This window comes from Triticum dicoccoides, chromosome 5B (assembly GCF_002162155.2).
Source record: "Triticum dicoccoides isolate Atlit2015 ecotype Zavitan chromosome 5B, WEW_v2.0, whole genome shotgun sequence".
NCBI lineage: Eukaryota > Viridiplantae > Streptophyta > Magnoliopsida > Poales > Poaceae > Triticum > Triticum dicoccoides.
Genome location: NC_041389.1, coordinates 626,193,379 through 626,209,377, shown reverse-complemented (window position 1 = coordinate 626,209,377; position 15,999 = coordinate 626,193,379). Strand labels below are relative to the sequence as shown.

Below are 15,999 nucleotides of genomic sequence, written 5' to 3'. Positions count from 1 at the left end.
CCATGACAAACAAATGACATGACAATGGGGTCGATTCGGTGCTACGGTATGAAATGTCTATGAAACCAACATCTATTTCTGGTATCGTTGTCCCGCGAATGTTCCTCACGCGTCTCAGAGGGGTTCCTCAATCGGGGTGCATGAGGTTATAACGCAATAAAAAGGAGGGTTCTCCATCGTTGAGATGGGGGGGGGGGGGGGGTGTCAACTCACTGCATCAAGAAATTACTTCTTCAAAAAATCTTGCACGCGCGCGATGTATGGAGTCTATTTTACCACCCCACGTATATAGATAGTTCAAAAAATCTTGCACGCGCGCGATGTATGGAGTCAAAAGAAGGTGCCCTCCAAGCAGTATGTGTGGTCATTGCACTACTGGGTCATTGTAGTGCAAAACGCAGGTTCCTATGTATCGTTGCGGTGATACGTTGACGAGTGGTATGCGGTGGAGAAAGGGTTCGCATGCACAGAAAGAAGGGCCCCCTCGTCGGGAATGAAAGGTTCTGACATTGTCATAGGACTGTTCGTGTGCACTATTGGTCAATCGCTCTCTCCCTCTTTCACCTCAACATCAGATATAATGCTAAACAGATGAGTAGGACGCTCGTGTATGGGTTGTTCTCACAATGCAAAATCAAGGTTCCACGTGACCTATCAATGCGGTCGATTGGGAGGGGGTGGGGCATTCACCCATAAAATGGTTCCCAAACCTAACGATCGTGTGCACTTGAAATATAGCCGACCATCAGTGTTTATATTATTTTATCAAATGAGACAGAACAGCCTGTTATACTTGACGTATCATAAAAGTTATTTGATCAAAGACATACAAGTTCTGAAGAAATAGCGTGCACAAAAAACATCAGTCTGTTTTCCCTAGCTAAATCGGAGAATGGTATCAAAACACATTCAGTTAAATACCGCAATTCGCTTGCATTGAGCTTCTGATTCAAGAAAACAAGCATTGCATGGGTACACCTTGTAGTCGACGGCGATCCTGGGCTTGTCGGCGGGGCCAGGGATGACCTTAAAGGGCCACGGCTTCATATCCTACCTAATTGAAAACTGGAATTCAGAAGCCTAAAAACCATGGGAGCAAAGCAATGTATACAGAAATTGTTAAATATGCAGATAGATTCAGTGATCTGTTCTATAATACATATGGAAGATTACTGTTTGAAAATGCTAGAATAGTTTCTGCAATTCATATGGAAAATACATATGGAAATTGAATGCATGGCTTAATTCTACAATATCCACTGTTGGCATGTTCCAATTCATTCTATAATTTTGGGGAGTGCATGGCTTAATTCTATAATATAAAAAATGTGCAGACATATTAGTACACAGTAGTGTTGCCACTGTTGGTATTTATAATCCCCTCTAGATCACAACACAATTCTGTTAAAAAATCCTAGAGAATCAATATAGTATCTGGTGAAGGAATAAAAGGCAAACAGTAGGTATGTACTAGTAATCAACTAGACTGAATTGGAATGTCTGTACATATGACTGACTGAATCTGATACATGATCAAACAGTAGGTATGTACTAATTAACTAGACAGTGCCCGAGTGTCTGTACATATGACTATTACTGAATCTGAAACTGAACATGCTCTCTGTTCAATCTGAAACTGCAGATGCTCTCTACTAATTTCACATATGGCACACTTGACAAAAAATTCAGTAAAAACATGAGCTGCTGCACTTTGAGGCCTACTGCTACAAGCTAGTATTAATTTCTAATTTTGTACGACAACACAAGATGAGCAGAGGGAGAGGATGGACCTAAGCTGCTGCTCATGTGATGAAGCTCCTCCTCCTCCTCCTAGGCGAGGACGATGGCTGCAATTGCTCAGCTTGTTTCCCCCAAATCGCTTGTCACTGCTAGACAGGAAGGATACACATACACGTTTTAGATCATTGTTTATCTCCACACGGCTCTACTTGAGTGAGAAACAATCTATATACTCTACTCAAATCCAACGAGTGTAAACGCTAGGGCAAAATTACTCCCTCCTTAATCAGTACAAGAACAAGACAGTGTAAAGTTTTTGAGAGAAAAATACATTTATAAGAAACAAGACAGTGAACAAGAACAGGACACGGTCTGTAGATTAGAAGAAGTGAGATGGGGATGAGGTGCTACCTGCTGCTGCTGCTGAACCATGGGAGGGGAGGAAGCAGAATGGTGGCCACGAGAGTGGAAGAGTAACCACACGTCGTGCACCTGCGCGCCTGCCAAATCGAATCAAAAAGAACGAACAACATCAGCCTTACAAATCAAATCAAACCGAACGAACAGAGGCGTAGAGGGGGAAGAGACCATGTTGTGCACCTGCTTGGTCTGCTGGCGCGTGGCTGCGGGAGCCGTGGCGGATCTGGACCTGCTTGAGATGGTGGGTAGGTCGGAGCTCAGGGTGGGGACACGGTGATGGTGAAGGAGAGGTCGCCGGCGGCTGTGCCTTGAAGGGGACGGCGCACCCAGATGGCAGGGGGCTAAGGATTACAGGGAGAGGGAAGCTGTAGCTGACGAGGGTGCGCCGCCGTGTGATCTTGCTGCCACCAGGATGTATCTGTTCCTCTCTCAGTGTCTCCCGGTCTCTCTCCTATGTGCGGACGAGTTTTACCAGAGGCAACATCCCCGCTCGTTTTTCCACGATGTTGGTCACGAGTCTGCTTTCCCACATATTGGCTGGCGCAGTGCTGGTGCCTGGTCACGGGTACGTCCCTGCTCCCATGTACTCCATGACGATGAAAAACGCTTGCCTGGGCACGACTGGCCGGCGCAGGGCTGGTACCGATGTCCATCCTGGAACCGTTCGGGAGGAAGGCGGGTGGTCCCTGCTGGACTGCGGCAGCCTAGTGCCTGCGCGGTGCTGCAGTCTTGCATGCAGCGTGGTCCATCCTTCCCTATAAGAGGAAATAAGCATCAAATGACATATAACATGAAAATGCAAAAGAGGTAAGAGGAGGGAACAGATCCCCACACGAACGAGCGCTTTTGATTGCAGCCGCGCCAGCGAAACTTTATATCTTTGCTTTTTCCTATATATATATATATATATATATATATATATATATATATATATATATATTCGTGAGAGGTGAAAAGTGGAAACCTTAATTAAAAAACTTTAGGTTTTAGAAGGTACACCAAATCAGATAAAAGTTTAGAATTTGATACTCCCTCCGTTCCTAAATATAAGTCTTTTTAGACATTTCAAATGAAATACAACATACGGATGTATGTAGACATGTTTTAGAGTGTAGATTCACTCATTTTGCTCTGTATGTAGTCACTTGTTGAATCTCTAGAAAGACTTATATTTAGGAACGGATGGGGTAATTTGCATGCAGCAACATGAGAATCCAATTGGATTGCGTAGTGTAATATTAACCTGGTGCCATGGTTTGTCTTCTGATTTCATCTTCCTTTTAGCTGATGAAGTGACTTTTTTCCTTTCATTGTATACAATGAAACAAAATCACTTGTTAAATATGAGATTGCTAAAACCCGAGACGCAAAAAGACAGTAGTTGGATACAGACATGAGTACATGGGAAGCAAATATGAAACTACTTACATACTTTCTATTCCTTTGCTGCACCTGTAGGTATATATGTTCCGAAAATTATCTGCCATATTTTGCATCGTGCACTCTAGCCTGCCACCAGCAGCACTGTCACATAGTAAAAATGATGTAACAGAAATAAGTTAGTGGATCATAATAAATCAGTTAATGTTTACAGGACTTGGGCAAATATTTTGATTTCCCCCAGTCCCCACAGCAGTTTTGTTTTGGCATGGACAAGGGCCCAAATTAACCTTTCTGCGTGTAGTTTTTTTTTTGCAATTTTCCATCAGTTAACTGTCGCTACCTTAGCTGCAGTCATAAAATTATTGTCACCCTTCCCGCACCAGCTACCAAACAATATAGCAAACATATTAAGAAGTAGCCACACACCCACTGAAATCTTTGTGCAATCAACAATATGTTTAGCATTCTAAGCCCAAGTGACAAGATTAACAGTGCAGAAAACTCAACACTAGGAATACAGAAAGGCCAGAAGTCCATAGGGAATTTACTGGAAAGCAAGTACCTACACTCAAAGCCCAGATGATCCACATATGATACTGCCTTCTTTAAATTTAGTATGATTCTGGTAAGCAACGCATTTTTGCATGTTCCAACTTCCTGCGCTGCTTGCAGATCAACATATAGGATGTTAGTATTTGCTGGATAGCTAGTCTGCAAACTAAATTAACAAAAGCCTAGATGATTTAAGAAAGATAAATATTGATGCACACAACAGGACAGAATCTTAGAGACAAGAAACATCACTGCATCCACAAAAAGCATGAAGCTGAGAAAGCAAGCATTTGAAGCTACAGCATATGCAGCCGGATCAACATCACTATGGTACTAATAAATGGTTGCTATCTTGCGATTGTAACTTGATGTAATTTTTTTTTTTGACGGGGAAATGTAACTTGATGTAAATGTATATGGAGGTGTGCAAAGACATGCATTTATACTTTTCAGAATTCAAGGTAACAAAACCTGGCTACTCATATTTTTCTGGATCTGTTTTTACCAAGTGTCAATCGCAGAGACACCTTCATAGGGATACATGTAAAAACTAACTTTTGGAACTAGAACAAAAGAGTATAGTGTACACTTCTACAATATTATATTCACCATGAAGAGCATATTGATACACTACAACTGGAGGGAATGGGTAAAGCATCAAGAGCAGAATAAACTTATGGAATCGGCGTCTTGGGCCTCTTTGTATTTAAATAGGTGTGCACGTTGGGATAATATGTGCAGTACCTGCCATTCGTTGCTGTAAGTTCTGATATACCGTATTTTTCAAATCCAGTATACTAGATGCAAGTGATACCATATTCCCAGAGCCTATCAAAGTTTTGTTTTCCAATAAGAACATTCACCCCTTCAGTAGCGCCTGGTCTTCGTTCACAAGATGCAAAACCTAATTTCTGAGGTATGATATGCCATATGTCAGAACATGTGATGAACTGAAGATACAAAAAATACAAGAATCTAGAGGTGCAAAATAGGTACTCCCTCCGTCCAAAAATACTTGTCATCAAAATGGATAAAAAGAGATGTATCTAGAACTAAAATACGTCTAGATACATCCCCTTTTATCCATTTTGATGACAAGTATTTCCGGACGGAGGGAGTAGCATAGTCCGAGATTAATATTAGTAACTAATGTGAGCTATTACACAGAAGAGAAATCTCCTATAAAACATTGTTGCCCTTCATTTCTTTTTACCTTATTACGCAGGCCTATTCTGGCCAATGCCATCAGCATCAAATCAGTTGCAGCAACAACGTTGCTGAAAATAGCAAAAGAGCTCGACAGTTAGTCCCCCTTCCAAATGATTCTTTACACAAGAGAGAAAAAACAGATACATAGTTCAGACAACCTGACTTGACGAACAGTTGCACCTTTTCTGCCATGACTGTAAAGCCATTCAAATATACCTCAATCGCAAGCAAGTTTCCAAATAGCGCCACGACCACAGGGAGAAGTGATTCGCCGATTAACCATTTACCATCTTCAGCATTTACTACAGGTACCAAAGGCTGGAAAAGCCGTGATGCAATTCAGTTAGAACTCTACGGAAGTTCTGGGCAGAGTGTGTGACAGACAATTGTACTGAAAAGAATTGTGCACTACTGAATAGATATTACCAAAGTCTCCAATTATATAATTCAGACAACCTGACTTGACGAACAATTGCACCTGTTCAAACAAGCGGAAATTCTCGTGGCCTCTACCAAACCGTCCAAGTCTTCCACAGATGGCAACTATATATTCATGGTTATTCTTCACAGAGCTTGTCATGACCGCCACAGGGGTTATACATTGTTTCCCAAAGATCTTATAATGAAGAAACTCTCTAGCCTGTCATATAATACAGTACATACGAGATATTATGGGAGTGTACATGGCACTTAATTACATTTTTAAAGCAATTCCTTGGTAAAAAAAATGTGTGCCCGAAGAAGAGTTTCATATACGGAACACAAGTACCTTCAGATCTCGCATCAGTCCTTCCAGTAGAGATCTTTCACAGCAAGGAAGCAAAGCCGCCGGAAGGGAAGCACCAGTATCTGAGTCCACTAAACCAAGATGGTCATCGGCACCACCAATTGGATAAATTTCACCAAGTTCTGGCAAACCCTAGAAATGATCATATTTCAGTTGGAAATTGGAAGGGGAGGCCCTTCTTTTATTCCAAAAAATAAAAATAATAACTCAAATGTTATCGCATTACTTACGATTTCTAAACGAACTGAGAGCTCTATTTACATTGGGTTGTGTTCTATCCACTTTTTACCCCAGTCAAGTTATTTTCATCTTGTTCAAGTTCTTCTATACAGCAGAGCACTTAAAGAGTACTGTAAAAAGTGGGAGAAATCCGAAAACCAAATGTACCTTGCCAGATGGTATCCTCAAGCACAAATCTCTGAAAATTTGCACGTCGGTCCGAGCAGGGTACTTGAAGCTCACGTGCTGCAACTCTATATTCCCTTCCACTGCCTCTAGTGTCATTCCTACCTCATGACTTGCGTCGATCTTGGATTTCCTATCAATAATCCTGAAAATGGAGGCAGCTGCATCTTGCACATTGGCAAAATCCCGAGCAAGCGAACTCGACTGAGAAACTCCAACAGCCATCATGGTTAAAGCGAAGACGACCTGCATTTTCAAGAAACAGCAGCGGCAATGAGAAGAAAACCCAGATCAATTCTTTGAGTCTACGAGTTGTTCGGTTCTCACCCTGAAGACTTGCCCAACTTCTGCAGTCCCATTGTGTACAAAGCGAGCTCCAACGTAAAAGGATATGGCATAAAAACAGAAGAGCAACGCGAATGAGAATCCATAACCCACGCCACTTATAGCCTCCTGATGAACTCCTTGTCTCACAGGACCTTCACATTTCTTTCGGTAGCTTTCAATTATCTTCTCTTCTGCGCAAAATGAAGCAACAGTTCTGATGTTACCGATGGCATCAGTGGCAATTGTGCTCGCTTGTTCATACATTTCCTGCAGGTAACATTCCAAAGAATTTCAGCAAATAGAAACTACACAATGATATGATCGCCATGAAAAAGGAATGACAGACCATATACCTTGGCATCAGCACCAAAACCTCTCATTAACCTCGTTTGAGCATAATTCTGTGCAGTCACGCAAGGAAGCACAATACAATGCATGCTAGTTTCCAGTTTGCAAGCATGGCTATTACGATACCGACAACAGCAGTGCTTATGCTTTGCACTATCAATGACAAGACATCCCCAGCAATGCTTTTAACAGACGCCGCATCCCCTGATAGTCTGGAGCCTATTGCGCCGCTAGAGAATTGGAACAATGATTGAGAATCAGGAAACAAAAAAATGATGGCATTCTACAATATTGATGTATCAGATGAATAAGTGAACACAGAAGTACCTGCTGTTCAGAGGGTCATCGAACCATCCTATTTCCTGGTAAACAATCCGACTAAATGAAACCACAGTACCGCACTTATGCGCTCGATAAGTTTACCACCTGCCACGTTGAACAATGCGTATTGCAATGGGATGACAAAGATGGAGATCACACCCAACATCACATACATCTCTGCCCAGAATATGGAGTCTTTTCGCAATTGTTGTGGTGGTTCATAGAATGCGTTAATGGCATTTGAAAGCAGCATGCCAAACACAGGAAGTATAGCACCATTGGCTGCAGCAGCAGTGCACCCTAACAGAAGGATTGGAACCTCAGGCTTATGGAGATAGAGCAGGCGTCTGATCACATTCTTCCCTGACCTGGCATCATCAACCCCTTCGGTTTCATGTTCATGCAATGAGAATGTTTGCGAGTTTCTTCTGCTTCCACCCTGTGGTGAATATCTACTCATAGATCTCCCAAAGGATGGCTTTATACTGCTGTGTTGACTTGCAGAATTTGCAGTATCAGATGCTGATTGTAACCTGCTGGAGTCATCTCCATGAGATCCCTCCCTTTTTGTATTAACCTCTTGCAGCCGTAAAAGTTGGGAGTAGGCTCCATCGGGATCCTTTATCACCATGTGGCCCTGTTGTGCAAACATGCATTTAGAGCTTGTTTCTAACATCAAAATCTGAAACTTCACCCTTGCTGAATAAATGCAGTATGACGAGCTAAAAGTGATGCAGAAATTCAGCTTACCTTGCTCCACAAGCTGTCCACGATGTAGCACTGATATTGTATCAGCATTTTTTACAGTGCTCAGGCGATGTGCTACAACTATTGTGGTTCTGTTCACCATGATATTATTTAGTGCATCTTGAACTACACGCTCAGACTCGGCATCAAGTGCGCTTGTAGCTTCATCAAGAAGTATGGGTTTCTTCAAAATTGCTCTTGCGATTGCAATTCTTTGTTTCTGTCCACCAGATAGTTGTGTTCCATGCTCACCAACCATTGTACCCAGTCCCTGGTAATGGTTGTCAACTTATAATTAGGGGTGAAAATAACACTGCAAAAATACAAGATTGCAGAATGCATGAGAAGGGATTAAATGGGCATACATTTGGTAACTTGTCAATGAACTTTGCAGCATTAGCAAGCACAGTTGATCTCCTAATTTCTTCCTCTGTCGCACCCTTCTTTCCATATTCTATGTTTTCTCGTATAGTAGTTGTGAAAAGAATAGGTTCTTGGCTAACAAGCTCTATTTTCTGTCTTACCCAGCTAAGGTTCAGCTGTTTCAGATTAACTCCATCCAAAAAAATTTCACCTGATTGTGGATCATAGAATCTCTCTACCAAGCCAATTACAGTAGATTTCCCGCTTCCACTCTCCCCAACCAGTGCCACCGTCATGCCAGTTGGAATGCTTATAGAGAAGCCGTTGAAGATAAGTTGCTCAGGCCGTGCAGGGTAACTGAAATGGACATCTTTCAACTCAACATTTCCAACAAAGTTCTCCAATATAAGGCCACTCGCGTCAATCTCAGGTTTTCTATAAATGGTTGCAAACATTTTGTGAGCCGCAATCTGTCCAGATGCAAAAGCACTTAAGCATGGAGAAGACTGGCCAAGAGCCCTACAAACAACTAGAAGAAACAAACATCATGCAAATGATGGCAATTTAATTTGAATTTGGAGCTTTGTATCTTGAAAATAGATGCTGCCATGCAAATGAAAATACTGACATTGCACCAGTCATGATGGCCATCAACACATTAATGATATAGCCACCAGTATATCCCTTTTCAATAATCAGCTTTGCACCATACCATACAGCAAATCCATAGCTGCAGAAAACAATAAGCAGAAGTGAACCAACTCCAAGGACCCCGGCAATACCCTGGTGGACTGCTGACTTGTATGATATTTTCAAATGCTCTTTGTATTCATTAATTGCTCTGCTCTCACCGGTGAAAGATATCACCTGTTTTCATGAAGGAAATGAGAAGTTAGCTATGCACAAGAATTATAAGGGTATAGTTTATGGAAGATAGATATACCGTTCTGATTGATCCTATTGTTTGTTCAAACACTTTCCCCGCTTCAGCATAGGCCATCTGGGAACGGTTTGATAACTTTGATAGAACAAGTGACATGACTGCAGCAGCTGCTACAACAGGAGGAATACTTGACAACATAACAAGGGACAGAAGCCAGCCTCTTGTAAATGCGATGATAAATCCACCCAGAAATGTTGATACCAGATGGAGAAACTTGCCCACCTTCATAAATAGTCAAATTAAAGTGTGCTAAACCACAAGTTTCTAGAGATTGTGTTCTATGCATTACACACGATCTTGCTACTGTAATCAGTAAAAAGAATCTTAAGCATGCACCCAAGTGCAAGTAGTTTTGTATTGGAGGAAAGAATCAAGATGACATGCGTGTTACAACGGCGAGCAGGCGACTAAAACACTGATAAGAAAAGGGACAAAATAACAACAGAAACAACCTTAGCTAGCCAAAAACGAACGGCAAATGGAAACACTAGCCCACCGACAAAGCCACATCGGGAGGGGCCTAGCATGCTGTAATCAGTATATGTATACTGGAAGTAGCCTCAAATTTTTTGCATAGTTGAAACTGCAAAGCTTTTTATAGAAAAACTAGCATACATCAAAATCATGATTCACTTAAAATAACACTTATGATCTTTATATATCCATGCAAAGGAGACATATACTTGAACTAACTTGACCTGGTTGTGTGATAATTTGTAATAGAAACAGAAAACTGGAGGTATGCATTAAAGTACCTGAGAAATAGGAAAATCATAAATTTAAAATTTAACAGGGAGTCACATGGAAAAGATATGGCTCACCTTTTCTCCAATTGCATCTTGAATTAACATTCTGTCACTAGACATCCTTTCAATAACTTCTCCAGTTGACGTCTCCACATCGAAAAATGAGTACCCTAGAGCAGATAAATGTCGTTGGCATACATAAATCATAGGCAAGGGGGAATTACATTATTATTAAAATGCCAACGTTCTAGTTGTCATAAATCTTAGTTAATGTGGCATACATAATACACTGCAGAAAGTCACCCGTTCAAACATGTGTACAGAATAGTATAACTCTCACTAATCATTTTCAACACATAATCAGAAATGTTTTCGGCCATGAAGTAAGCAACTTTACAGATATTGTTATCAGTAACTTATATATGAAATTTTACAATGACAAGAGAAAAAATAATGGAGTAACTGTTTGTAAGCTAAGAGCATCTCTAGCAGACCCTTTATAATCGCCCGGCCCTTATATTTCCAGCGACTATACGGGTTTGGGCTGTTTTTTGGGTCTGCTAGAGATGCTCTAATACTACCTTAGTCAATAACTGATGGCTACTCTACATGGCTCACAGAGTAGTTCAAGCACTTTAGAGAACAATCCTTGCTACAGATTGAATCTAAACCAAATTTTTATGATTGAACAACAAAGAGATAAATTACTGCATCAAATACAAAGGAGTAACAATAAAATTCAAAGTGGGAAACATACCATGAGATCTAAATGGTTTACAGTATGAACAATTGAACCTCACCTTTTCGCATGGGCAATCTTTAATACACACTTGAGATAGAGGAAGATTAGCAAGTACCACTTGTCCCAGCTCATATTCATTATAAAGGTAAGTCCAAAAAATTACGTGCAGGGACTAAGGATGTAGGGCCCTCGGGCTATAAACCTGTACACAGAAACAAAAAACACAGAATAAGTCCTTTGTGTCACCAGATGACCAGAACGGCTGAAGAAATGTCATTAATGAAGCAGAGAAATATATGCCCACTTGCGTGCAGAAAAGTTCAGTTCTTTCAGATTTCAGCTGGAACATGGCCAACACTTCAAGACCTTGACAATCACAGAACCAAGCTGGACAATCTTTCAATACCTGTAAGATAACACAGTTTTATCATCACAAAAGAATTTCTCAAAAGCACGTGGCAGATCATAACATAAAGTTTTCAAAAGCGGCTCAGAAGAGACTCATTGGCAGTAAGCTTCCACTGATTACCAGGAGTACTTTATGTTTCATCTGATCAAATCTTTCACTCGGAAACTCTTCCAGAAACAGTTCTCCGGTATGCATAGGTGGTGAGGATCTCCTTAAGCCTGAAATGGCACATTAGCAATTCAAACAAAGAATGGAGGGTAACAAAAGGGTTTGCTATGGCACTTACATTTTATATTCATCTTTGACGCTGGAAATTTCATCAAGAAAACTTGGCAAAAATCTTTCGAAGTAATATGCGATTATGAGATCCAATTCTTCCAACTCAACATCATCATACCACTACAATGAAAAAACAGTGTGAGTACTGAGTAACAAACGTTACTTACGCAATAGCAGAATTAAAGAGACTTTCTCACATACCACGGCATCTTCGGGGCCATGCACGAGAAGATGACGCAGTAATGCAGCTAGATAACCATCTTCACTTGTAAATGGATAAATATTCACATCTTCATCCTTGTTGTCCAGAGAAGTATGATCTTTCTCAAAATGGTCCGCTGGACGCATTTTTTCCCTTCCTTTCCAGTACACAAAGGAGATAAAGTAGTCTTGAGGAGCAATTAGCAAATGCCACCTATGATAAATTTTATGGTTTATCTTGCTGATAAGCTGGTGCCTGTCCTCGGGAGGAATTGTTTTATAGAATTTATAGAAATCCTCAAGGACAAATCTTCTTTTTGCGGATTCAATGAATAAGGGGTGATGCATAATGATCCAAAGATATATTTCTCGCCGACGTTTTACACTCCGTAGTTTATTTACCCGAGCAATAAAATCATCAAGATAAGCAACCTTTCTGCCATCTGCATTGTATCTTTTCACAAGTGATGTCACCAGTTTCTCGAAATCTTTCGCCCTGTTTGACCATGAGGCATCAACATTTGGTACTCTGTTGATTGTGACAGACAAGGGACTTTCTTCTGAGATGAGCAAGTCACTTTCATCAAACTCGCCACCAAAACTCTTATCCATTTTGTGCGTGTCTCCGAGCAGTTCGACGTACCCATCCACAATAGTCGCTCCGATTTTTGTTATTTTCGCGGCTTGATGATTTTCTGGGATACTGCAAAAAGTAGACTCAACTCTAAACTGGTATGGCTCAACGGGTGGGTTTTTATCAAGGAAATCCATAACTGGTATATAACCCACCTGCATTGTCAACTTGATTCTTTTCAAATCAGAAAAGTCTGAATGTTCGAAATGTCTTTTCTTGGGAAGTGGTGCGTAACTCTGTTGCAACGGGGGTGGAGGTGCATAGGACAAGCTGGTCATTGAACAAAAGTTGGCAACACGAAGCTGCTGCTGTGACGGCTGGAACAGCTGCGGCTGGATCGGCTGCGGCTGGACAGGCTGGAACAGCTGCTGCTGTGGCAGCTGGAGTGGCTGCTGCTGTGGCGGCTGGAGTGGCTGGAGTGGCTGCTGCTGTGGCGGCTGGAGTGGCTGGAGTGGCTGCTGCTGTGGCGGCTGGAGTGGCTGGACCGGCTGCTGCTGGAGCGGCTGCGGCTGGAACTGCTGCTGCTGGAGCGGCAACTGGAGCTGCTGTTGGTAGCACGGCTGCTGTTTGAGGTGAGAATAGTTCAAAGCGCCACCATTGGCCCTCTGATGATGCTGGTGCAGTGGAACAAGGTGAGATGGTGCTGCACGGAAGGGCGGAGCAGGAAGAGGTGGTGCCACGTTGAAACGTGGAGGAAGTTGTGCCTGCTGAGGTGGTGCTGCACAGAAGGGCGGAGCAGCAAGAGGTGGTACAGCGTTGACACGTGGAGGAAGCTGTGGCTGGTGAGGTGCTGCTGTATGGAAGGGGGGAGCAGGAAGAGGTGGTACTGCGTTGAACCATGGAGCAAGCTGAGGCTGGTGCGGCAGAGCAGGAAGAGGTGGTACCACGTTGACACGTGGAGGAAGCTCTGGCTTGTGAGGTGTTGCTGCACGAAAGGGGGGAGCAGGAAGAGGTGGTACCGCGTTGAACCATGGAGCAAGCTGAGGCTGGTGCGGCAGAGCAGCAAGAGGTGGTACCACGTTGACACGTGGAGGAAGCTCTGGCTTGTGAGGTGCTGCTGCACGGAAGGGGCGAGCAGAAAGAGGTGGTACCGCGTTGAACCATGGAGCAAGCTGAGGCTGGTGCAGCGGAGCAATGCAAGCTGCTCTGAACTGGAAGGCTGGAGCGTAGAGGCGAGGGTTTTCCCCGCCCCCGCTCATGGTGACGATCAATGGAAGCGATTGGTTGGCAAGGGTTTTGCTGGAGGACCGCTCGGCGACGGGGGTTGTGGTTTAGAATCGACTAGAAGTCTTGGACCACTGCATTATCATTTAGATACAACATGGACTAATCAACTGAAGAAGCCAATGTGTAATTGTATTAACCAAGGAGGAACCATTTATAAAATCCAGTAAAAAAACAGAGCATGCACAATCCAGAAACAAATAGCATGATGTATATAATTCTCTAAGCAAACGAACTTTAGAGAGAATATATGTACTGGAGTGTCTGAAGGGTAACCACGTCTTCCAACATGAAAATTCAGAACCTGCAACATGACTTAATAATGTTCATAATCAGCAGCCCTATGCGAACCATGAACTCAAGCAAAGCTAAAAGAAGCCACAGCCGCATAAAACATGGGAGTTTATGTAAACCAAAGTACTTATCATCAGAGGCACACAAAAATCAAGTACTGATTTATTGAGATATCCTCTTACATAGTAATATAGTACTCCCTCCGTCCGGAAATACTTGTCGAGAAATGGATAAAAATGTATGTATCTAAAACTAAAACACTTTTTCAACAAGTATTTCCGGACGGAGGGAATGGAATTTATTTTTTGAATGTCATTGAGTATTAATCTGTGGAGAGCAATAGTTTTATCATCATAGTCTCTCAGACAAAATGTGAACACACAAAAATGATGCAATGGCCAGCACCAGTGCCATTTATATAAAAACATAAGGGGCAGTGACTATGTTTATGCTCTATCAATGTTGGCACCAAGCCAATTCATGTAGAGGCGAAGACTTGATTCTGAAATCGTGCAAAACTACCCGGCCTTCCCGACACAGAGCTGTTGGCAACAGATTTCTCAGAGTACCAAATTAAAGCTCCACAACAAACACAGGCATAACCAAGACCATCATGATCAGACCACCCAACATAGCACAAACGAACTACCTAGAATGGAATAAGGCTGAAGCATCGCGCCTTTAAGAAAAGTCACATACTCTTTACTTAAATGCAGCACCTCAACAGCTCTTTACTCAAATGCGGCACCTCGGCAGCGCCGACATTCATGTTCAGACCTAATAAGGAGCAACAAATTGTGCTACCTAACTACAAACCCAGCATCAGGGACCAAAACAGAAAAAACATAGTATAACATACAGGAAATGTGCATAACCAAACAGCAGCATTAGCCTTTTCCTTCAATTCTCCCGTGCCATATCACACCACACACAGCGACGTAACCCCGGTACACATATCACTAACAATAGAATCTACGAGAAAACACCCCCCAAATAGGGCAACCACAACCAAGCGGCCAAAACGGCCACATACCACCCACCCGCACGGAAATCGGTCACAGATCCTACGGGCACAACCAAGCGCACAAAATAAATCCAAACGGAAGAAACAAAACGAACGAACCGAGGTGGCGGCGCAGCGCCACCAGCCGTACGCGAAGAGGAGGACGACGGCAAAAATCCCCAGCAGCGGCTGGCGGCGCCTCCCTCGATCCCCCAGCAGCGGCGACGTCGGCGCCTCCCTCGATCCCCCAACAGCGGCGGCGTCGGCGCCTCCCTCGATCCCCCAGCAGCGGCGGCGTCGGCGCCGCCCTCGATCCCCCAGCAGCGGCGGCGGCGGCGCCTCCCTCGACCCCCCAGCAGAGGGAGCACCAATCCTCCCACCGGAGGCAACGGGAGCACCGATCCTCCCACCGGAGACAGCAGGCCGCACCAATCCGCTCAGAGCGGAGAGAAAGAGAAGTCGGCGGCGCGAATCGACGACATCCCCCAACTCCCAAACTCCCGGGGCGGCAGCCAGAAACCCTGAGTCGCGGGAAATTGTGGGAAACCCTCGATACCGCCTCACTGTGCAACAGGTGGAAGGAAAACCAGGCCGGCCGGGAGCCCAAACGCGTCACAAAGAAATCGTCTCACCGGATCGACAGCCAACCTCCTCGTTGGCGCCTTCAACGGCCCATTACTTGGCTGGCGCTCACGCGCGCCCCTAGTGGGCCGTGCCCATCGTTCGCTTGATCGCTGCTCGCTCGCTCCTTTGCTAGCCATTTTTTTCTCGCGAGCTGTCAAAAAACCCTTTGTTTAAATAAGTAAAAAGGAAAAAATCGACAAAACCCATGAATTAAAAAATGTACAGGAATTTTCAAAAAAGTTTGCAATTTTGAAAAAAAATCATTGAATTTGGAAAAGTTCATTGAATTTGAAAAAAG

At 43.2% G+C, this 15,999-nt stretch overlaps 1 pseudogene; it reads right to left on the bottom strand.

Annotated features, from left to right (window-relative positions):
• LOC119310302 overlaps positions 1 to 12,939 on the bottom strand; it is a 16,888-nt pseudogene extending 3,949 nt beyond the window's left edge.
• Between the last annotated feature and the right edge of the window lie 3,060 nt (positions 12,940 to 15,999).